At 32.3% G+C, this 10,059-nt stretch overlaps 1 non-coding gene across 1 annotated transcript; it reads left to right on the forward strand.

Annotated features, from left to right (window-relative positions):
* Nucleotides 1–611: 611 nt before the first annotated feature.
* Nucleotides 612–684, forward strand: TRNAN-GUU (transfer RNA asparagine (anticodon GUU)). The gene has a single exon. It is a non-coding gene; the product is annotated as a tRNA-Asn (tRNA).
* Nucleotides 685–10,059: the final 9,375 nt, after the last annotated feature.

Below are 10,059 nucleotides of genomic sequence, written 5' to 3' on the forward strand. Positions count from 1 at the left end.
ATTTTGTTTGATATTTTTGAAAAACTAGTACTTTGTATGTGTCTTATTGTGATTATTTGAATCACTAGTAATTAAAAAAATAAATATTATATTTAAAATTAATATTTTTTTAATAAAACTCCGGGTCTACAAAACACTTGATAGATACAATGGCTTCTTTAGCAGACGGTAGGTATTATTCTGGACTTCGTCCATAAGGTTGCATTAGAATTTATTATAGACTCAATCCCTGCAATATCTACAACTGTGTGTCATCTATGGGTAACCTCTTAAACTACTATCTAGTGCCATTTATAGGTAACCTCTTAAACTAGTGCCATCTATGAGTAACTTCTTAAAATACTCACTACTTAAGATTTCACAAGATCATAAATATTATATTATTTTTGGAATTCCATAAATACTTTGATATGATTGTATAATAATCATAACATTTTTGCTACAATAGTGAGCAAATGCGATATATGATTTATTTTGGTTCACAATCTTTAGAAATAAAATCGAGTTTATAATGTATTTATAATGGTACTATACCTAATTGCTGTTTTTTATCAGGTTAGGATTAAGAGCATCGATCGACCTGTTTTCTTAATTTGGCGACATTGCCATTGGCCTCCGTGGCGCAATTGGCAGCGCGTTCGGCTGTTAACCGAAAGGTTGGTGGTTCGAGCCCACCCGGGGGCGATTCTTTTTTTATACTTTTTTGTGAACATTATCGGGAAAACTTTTTTTTTATGGACATATAAATATTAGAAAAGGCTCCCCCATTCCGCCGCAAGGTTTGTTGAACCAGTTGGCAGAAACTCGTAAAACTTTTGATAAAAGGTGACCTCTGTGAAAGCCATTTGAAACAAATTTATAAATGGTTTCCAGTTAGGTTGAATATAAAATCAAAGACCTTGGAAAAATGTTATACTGCTTTTGTAATTAGCTTAGGACGGGTTGTTTCTCAGAATTTGAACAATTCATCAAATCAATAATAGATTTTCTATAAATGACCATTTTCTGGATTATTCTAGGATGTACCTACTCTTAATAATAAGATTTACATATAAATATATATTTTTTAAAAATATTTAATATAGATATATGTGCGTACAGTGGTGTTATATAAATTACATATCGGTACAAAATATATTTACAATCGCAATCTCAAACTGGTTCTTGTGCTGGGTGAGCAAGTTATACTAATTATAAGGAAAATAGAATAACATTACGCAATAGGTAAGTATGAATAAATAATTGGAACAATTGAAACTTCTGGATCATCTATATGTTATTATAATTATAATTATTAATTTTAATTATTTTAAATTATTTATAATTATAATAGTTATTTACAATTACAATTATTATAACAATACATTATAGTTATTTTATACTAACCAATGTGAAACAGGCAGTTGCCTAGTATGTGTATTCAATATATCTTGTAAATGTCAATGAAATACCATGAATTTTATAAGTAAAAATAATTATTTTGTCGGTTTTATATGACTGTGAATAATTTACCAAAATAGATTTTTATTTATACACCTTACTGCCCGGGGGTAAGGAACACTAACTTCGGAATAATATACACAGTGGTAAAAGCAAAAAAGAAAAATAACTGTTTTAGAAAATGCATTGTTTCTTTTTCCATACAATTTTTTTTTTTCTTAGAAGAATTTTTATTTTTCCTTGCACAATCAATTTTTTTTACCTGTATTTAAACCAGAGGTTCCCAATATTTTTTGCCCCGTAGACCACTTGTCAAATATTTTTTTCCGTACACCCCCTGCCTGCCGAATATTGAATTTTCCTTAAACTATTAACGTCCTATGTGGTAATCGTTTATTTTTTTCGTAAAAAAATTCCCTTCCCTTGCTTGTCCAACAACCGGGTGGCGGTATAGTTCCTCTTTATTTGCATTGTGCAGACAGAGGCGCCCTTGTGAAGTATTAAACCAAATGAAAATGAAGCAGGATAAGCAACGGGAATTTCTTTCTGCAGCTAGCCCCACAGAGCTGCCCCTTAAATTTTTTGTCAGTGCTTATTCCGTTCATTTCTTCTTGTCACATGATTTCCGATTCTTCGATTTCCATAGTTAAAAGACACATGATGACACATAATAGTCACATGATTTCCGATTCTTCCATTTCCATAGTTAAAATGTCCTCAAACTTAGTTTTTAAGTGTATGTGAAGTACATTTAAATGTTGTTAAACGTTACCCTGGACGTTTTTCAAAAACAAGTGAAATCTGCAAAGTTTTGCTTCAATATATTAATTCTGACGAGAAAAGGAACGTGTATCTATGTTTATATACCCCAATAAACAACTTTACGAAATATAAAAATACAAAAATCAATTAAGTAATTTCTCAGTCCATTATTAGTACACTGAAAGAAATGTTTAGGTACTATTTACAAAATGTTCAGTAATTATCTACTAAACAGTTTAGTTGCTGTGGTGACTGCCGAACTTTTAGCTACTGTTTGCTAAACAGCAGTTTATTTATGACAGCTTAACGATTCAGATATTCTAGCTAAACTAATCGGTTGAGACAGCTTTCTGTGTTTAGTTGTGTTACCTAAACTGTATTTATGACAGCTTAACGATTCAGATATTCTAGCTAAACTAATCGGTTGAGACAGCTTTCTGTGTTTAGTTGTGTTACCTAAACTGTATTTATGACAGCTTAACGATTCAGATATTCTAGCTAAACTAATCGGTTGAGACAGCTTTCTAACTTTCTGTGTTTAGTTGTGTTACCTAAACTGTATTTATGACAGCTTAAGGATTCAGATATTCTAGCTAAACTAATCGGTTGAGACAGCTTTGTGTTTAGTTATGTTACCTAAACTGTATTTATGACAGCTTAACGATTCAGATATTCTAGCTAAACTAATCGGTTGAGACAGCTTTTTGTGTTTAGTTGTGTTACCTAAACTAAAAATTATATACCTAAACCATTTTGTAGTGTTTGGTTAGAAAAAAAAAACTGTTTAGATGTAGTAACCTTATTATTTAGTTAATATTACAAAATGCTTAGGTTGATTAACTAAACTTCGGTTGGAATGGCCCTACCGATATAGGTGTTTTAGCTCTCTACTGCTGGCTAGCTTTAGGTACTGTAGCTTAGCTTTTTGGTTAGATTATCTATATTAAATAGGAAGTGCAGCTTTACAGTTTAGCTGAAAACAATACAGGGTGTAAATGTAACCACCATCAACTCGAAGGATTATACCCATAATTCAGAATCATGGGTTAAATACTTTGAGTTGCAGGTAGTTTATTACAACTCTTTTGAGAGATGAAACCCAAATAAATAAATATTATGTTTTGTAAGACTAGAATGTACTTAAAAACTTCATTCATATAAAAGTTATTTTGTTAAGAATCGTCTCTCAAAATATTGTTTCCAGCTACCAGAAAGCCTCAAAAAAGAAAACACGTTTGATCATACACAAATTTATATTATAATTTTTTATTATAAGTTTTTCTTAAATATAGTAAAAGTTGTTTGTGTCCTGATTTGGCAAATTCTTTTCGGCGCTGCCTGTATGTGTCTAGTAATTTACCTTAAGCAGCAACTTTTTGGGTAGGCCCAAAACACACATATGGGGTGAAATATACAGCTGCGCTTTCTTTATTAAAGATTTTGGTGATTTGAAAAGCAAATTCATAAAATCTCTTGCTTGTAATGGATCTATCTGGATTTCCCTGCAATTCCTTACTTATAATAGTACTGCACAGTCTGGCAGAATTTTCCAACAGACCCTTTGACTCAAACTGCATTAAAAGTGCTTGCCCTTCATTGATTGATAGGAGATGATTGCGTAAGTCCTAGAAAACAAAATTAAATTGTATATTGATTACATAACTAATAACCACTTCTAAAATCATCATAATATTAGTCACAGGCGGCTATTCTACGCTGCCACTACTAAAATACATAGATCGGAATGTATAAAACAATTAACCTAAGTTACTTAGGTATCTGAAACTTACTAAAATTATTTAACTTACATTCGAAATTTGCTCTTCAAAAGCTTCTTGCGTTATTCTTTGTGATTTGTTTATATTTTCAAACAAGGAAATGTCATTTTAAACGAAGTCATCGTGTTGATAATATATGGGCGTTGTTTGTTTGGAAGTTGAAGGTATATCTTCAATCTGAAACAAAAAGCAGGTATGTACACAAAGGGGAAAGAAGGGGTGAAGGGGTCAAGCTTTGTTTTTATCCCTTTGGAATTGCTTGACCCCCCCCGGCAGTCGATTTATTCATTAATTAAAGGAATTATTATTTTAAATACTATTATTTTTGTATCAAAATCGCGTCCGGTACAACTATTTCCAAATGGTTAGCCAAAAAAGGCCTAGGTATACAATATATCATCATTACTGCTTTTAAAAACTTACACTTATGACAGGTGGATTAATAACATCCTTGAGCGCATTAATGTGTTCCGTAAACAGTGCCCGGTGCCCTATAGTCGGAATCAATTCTTTAATATCATCTTCAGATATTATCAGGAGTGTTTTCGAGTCTATGGCTTATTCTGAAATAAAGAAAAAAACGACGAGAAAATAAAAAAAATTTCAAAACAAGAAAATAAAAATTTATTTTTCAAATGAATGAAAATTATTCATTAAAAAAATGTATATTTATACAACAGCAGATACCGAACACCCTGTATCATGAATCAAGCGGAGATAAAATAGTTTTAATAATGAAATTATTTCATTTAGGTGAAGATTTCCAATGTAAACATAAACAATAGGTGGTCACCCTGTATTTAAAAAAACACACCCCTTCCAAAAAAATCAATAGAATTCAATGTTCAAAATTTTATGTCCGAATTAATAATTGCAATACACATTTATTAAAATTAAACATAACCTGCTATGATTGACCATCCATCGGTACGATTTCAAAGCTAGTTTGGTTGGTTCTAGTTTCTGGCTAGGGTAAAACTGTAACTTAGAAAATACTGCAGTTTCAAACAACATTCGTTCAATACAAAATAATACTGGCGGAAACGAACAAAGAAATAAAGGCGCCCTTGAGGTGATTTTGCACAAAAACGGCGCTATACAAGTCATCCAATTATTATTATCATTTTTTATATACCACTCTCTGTAACCTGTGTCATGACTCCTGACACAATCTTGGTTGTAGCGTCCACACGCACTCTTCAAACTAGGTACATAATAAATACAAATCTACTAAATCTATTGCGTACTTAAGTCATAGAATAATGAAGGTGCCAGTTTCTAAATCAAAAAGAATGGATATTATCATAATGTATATCATAGTTCCATGATCTAAATTCTAAATCAATAAACAAATGAAAAAAGAAAACTCACCTTTAAATGTTTCTTTCACAGATTCTATTCCAGATTCCAAGAAATTAAATAATCCTCAACAGTTTTGTCTGCCATTATCACTAGGAACTAAGAACAGCGGTTATCATAAAATAAATTCGCAACGAACGTCAATTCACGTATGGTGCGAACTATGGCGAACTGAGAACTGCGCGTCATAAATAAACAGCTGCGTCATCGGACCTCTAGCGACGACGAAAAAATATACCAAAGTTCGGGAGATTTAACTAAAGTTTTGTTGCACTTTGCTCTAGTTTGTGCAAAGCAACTAATTGTTATGTAAAAATACCAAATTTAGATATTCCAACCTAAGTTTGGCTATTTGAACCAAGCATTTAACCAAACTAGATGTTTAGTTAAATTTAGCTAAATACTTTGGGAAGTAACACATAAACTTGAGTTACTAAAGTGAAATAGGTTAAGTAAATTACTTTAGCTCAATTGACAAAACCGATCATTTTGTTTAGGTAAGTAAGCTTTTAGTATGCTATTATTAAAGTTTGGTTGTAATAGCTCAAGCACATTTTACTAAACAACGACGGTATCTGCTCATAAAGTAGTTTGAGAAGTAGTAGCTGAAGTTTAGGCGATGGTTACACAACTTCAATTAGCTTAACACTTTAGCTAACTCATTTTTTTCAGTGTACCTATAACATAAACTGTGTTATTTGTGTTAGGTGTATTGTGTCATTTACGGAATTCCTAAATGTTGACTTGAGGTAAATGGGAGTCGGCTCGTATGTACCCCCATTTGAATCTTGTGGACCCCTAAATTTTTCATTATCATGCATAATAAACATACCGATATTAATGCACCTCATATAATAAAAAATTATTAGACTACATCTACATATTATCCGGAATAATTTGAATACTAAGGATAGGTTAGGTTTGCAAACTGATTATGTTTTCAATATAACTATTTAAATAATATAATAAAATGATATAAATTAGTTCTTTACTCGTTTTTTTTTTAGTTTGGTTGTTAAAAAACTAAAAAAGAAAGTACGTTCGGCTCTCAATTCAACTCAATAATCATATTGAATATAAAATAGATAATTAACCTTTCAGTATTTTCAATACTTGTGTTTTGTTTCTAATATTTTCTGTTTATTTTAAACGCGCTAGATACTTTTTTAATTTTCCGTAATCACAAATACTGTTTTAGAAACTATTTTAAAATTATAAAATTTCTAAATATTGAAAACAATATTAGTGATTTCTAAACGAAAATCTGAAACAGAAAAATCAGAAAAGGAAACGGTCACATCTGGGACATGAACCCAGGACCCTTGTCTTTCCGGGACAGTGCTCTACCAACTGAGCTAATGGGACCCTATTCCCCTCGGTCACTTTTAACTGTATCATACTTCGAATAAGAACTACTAACATTGTCTTCATTTTTTCACCGCACATTTTTATTGGCAACTATCTTTATGTATGATCGCAAGATTCAACCCGAACTAAATGCAATCCAGACAGCGTCTTTTTAGATAAACCTATCTTATTTTTTATTTTTAATGTGCGACATCTGTTGACTTTTCTGCAAGTCTAGAATGAATATTTATTTTTCGGAATAACTTTATTGAGTAAAACCTCAAATTGTAATATTTAAATATTGAAGACAATATTAGTGATTTCTTAGCGAAAATCTGAAACAGAACAATCAGAAAAGGAAACGTTCACATCTGGGACTCGAACCCGGGACCCTTGTCTTTCCGGGACAGTGCTCTACCAACTGAGCTAATGGGACCCTATTCCCCTCAGTCACTTTTAACTCTATCATACTTCGAATAAGAACTACTAACATTTTCTTCATTTTTTCACCGCACATTTTTATTGGCAACTATCTTTATGTATGATCGCAAGATTCAACCCGAACTAAATGCAATCCAGACAGCGTCTTTTTAGATAAACCTATCTTATTTTTTATTTTTAATGTGCGACATCTGTTGACTTTTCTGCAAGTCTAGAATGAATATTTATTTTTCGGAATAACTTTATTGAGTAAAACCTCAAATTGTAATATTTAAATATTGAAGACAATATTAGTGATTTCTAAACGAAAATCTGAAACAGAAAAATCAGAAAAGGAAACGGTCACATCTGGGACTCGAACCCAGGACCCTTGTCTTTCCGGGACAGTGCTCTACCAACTGAGCTAATGGGACCCTATTCCCCTTGGTCACTTTTAACTGTATCATACTTCGAATAAGAACTACTAACATTGTCTTAATTTTTTCACCGCACATTTTTATTGGCAACTATCTTTATGTGTGATCGCAAGATTCAACCCGAACTAATTGCAATCCAGACAGCGTCTTTTTAGATAAACCTATCTTATTTTTTATTTTTAATGTGCGACATCTTATTGTCTTCAATATTTAAATATTACAATTTGAGGTTTTACTCAATAAAGTTATTCCGAAAAATAAATAAAATTTCTGTTTCGAAAATGAAAAATTTGTCAAAAACGCCAACAAAATTTTTACTTATTTTTTATAGTAGAATAGTAGAAAAATTCGGAGAACCCGATATTTGGTAAACCACATTCGTTTTAATTGGGCAATTTATAAGAAAACTGAAACATTTACATTAATATAATAAAAAAAAGTTTTTAAAGTTTAACCGATTGTTACGATAGCGGCGCGAAATATAAATTATTCATTCAGGCTATTTTTAGGATTTTATTACAACGTCAAAAAAATAAGTATTTCCGCATGATAGAATAAAATATTTTATAAAATAAATGATTGTCATAAATGACTCTAAAACGCTGGAGATGATAGAATTGCGTTTCAAAGCAAGTACAACTGCCAACTGCTTCTAACCTCGGACTATCACTGTTCCTTTCAATCCCCATTCTTGTCATATTTTATTCAGCAGCTATATCTTGTTTAGCGGGGAGCGACGACAAAAACGGGATTTGCACGGGATTTCAACATGAAGGGTTATCACGCGCTGTATTATTATCATCTGTATCATCCGCCCCGTGCTGAAAATAGTCCGCGACTTATTTCTTCAGCCAGGCCAACAAATTGAAAGTTTTTCTCGCGTGTCATACCATCCAACTATCCGCGCGCCGCCAGGTTTGAACAATGAAGGAAAATGCACTAGAGTGTGTTTAGCCGTAAAAATGATCAATTCGGTACCTAAGTGTAGCGATGGGCACAATCGACGAATCATAGAAGATCGTGGTGATGATGGTCATGGTCAAATCGATTCTTGAACAATCGATTCTGTCAAAAATCATTCGAAATGAAACAATCATTTTAAAAAGTCACTGAAAAAGGAATTGATTCTGTCAAAAATCATTTTAAACCATGATCCAAGACAGTCGTTTTGAAACATCATCGAAAAAATAATCGATTTTGTCAAAAATCATTCGAAACCAAAATCCGAGTCAATCGTTTTGAAACATCATTAAACGACTAATCAGTTCTGTGAAAAGTCATTCGAAATCACAGCCAGATGCAATCGATGTGGAACGTTAGTCAATTTATTAAAAAAAACTTAAATCGATTCCCAAATCCAAGATACGTCAAAAATATCTCGGAATGCTTCACGAAAAATTAAAATAAAAACAAACAATTCCCGTAGGTACTTTGTGTTACGTACTACCTAATATGATTTAATATGCATTTGGGATTACGCAGTTGTTATGTGCTTGTTATCAAATATTGTACGTGAACAAAAATGCATATTTTAGGTTGGAATTTACGACGCCCGTGCATTCAGTTTGTGTAAAAAATGGCATTCTGAGTTGGAAAGGTGATTAATAATTTTTTTGACGCCATATTTGTGAAAAAAAAATATATGTGAAAAAACATCACCGAGCGCGCTCTATGAAAAATCTAAGTTTGACATGTATTTTAAGGTTTTGTATGTATTTTTTGGTAAATACCCAATCGGTCCGATATACGATTATAAATATGATATTCGGTTTATGTTTAGTTTTCAGGTTTTTATGTTCGTTAGGATGAAATATTTTTATTAGTTTTCTATTGAAGAATGACTTAATGGAAGAATAAGCATTAAAATTCTTGAAAACGCATTGAAAATAGGCATATGAATAGATTGGGCCTCATTGCAACATCATAAAAAGTAAACAATAAACGTATCATTGCCAGTATGAAAACATTTTTTGCAAGTGCAGTACGTACCAAAATGTTCCCGTTGTGTCTAGTGCCACCCTCCATCGTCATCCCGTTAGCCAAAAAAGCCTCTGTCCGCATCTATTGCTCCCACTGAGCTCCAAGCAATTAATCCGATGAATCATTCGATTCTTTTGATGTTTCACTTCGTTTTAATGTCTAACTTTGCAACACTTTCTTTAGTGATAGGTACCCTAGGGATCCATTTCGGGTCCACTTCTCTTCATCCTTTTTACAAATGATGTCGCCAAAATAATCACTGCTACGTTGACGATCAGCAAGTTTATTTTTACTGTGCTCCAAATGAAATCAAGAGTCTCAAGATCCATATAACTGAATGTCTAGAATCCAGTACAAATTGTGCTGGATGGTGTTTAAATTCATCGATGAAATGGCCCCACCATACATCTCTGAACCCGGAAAACACTGAACTGAGGCAGTCAACTCTTAGATCTATAACATTATCAGCCGTCAGCATACTGGTGGAAACTAAGCGCAAGCCAAATAACAAGTTTGGTGATCGCGCTTTCGGAGCA

The sequence above is a fragment of the Hesperophylax consimilis genome, chromosome 3 (genome assembly GCF_061612785.1).
Source record: "Hesperophylax consimilis isolate HC1 chromosome 3, BYU_Hcon_1.0, whole genome shotgun sequence".
In the NCBI taxonomy this organism is placed as follows: domain Eukaryota; kingdom Metazoa; phylum Arthropoda; class Insecta; order Trichoptera; family Limnephilidae; genus Hesperophylax; species Hesperophylax consimilis.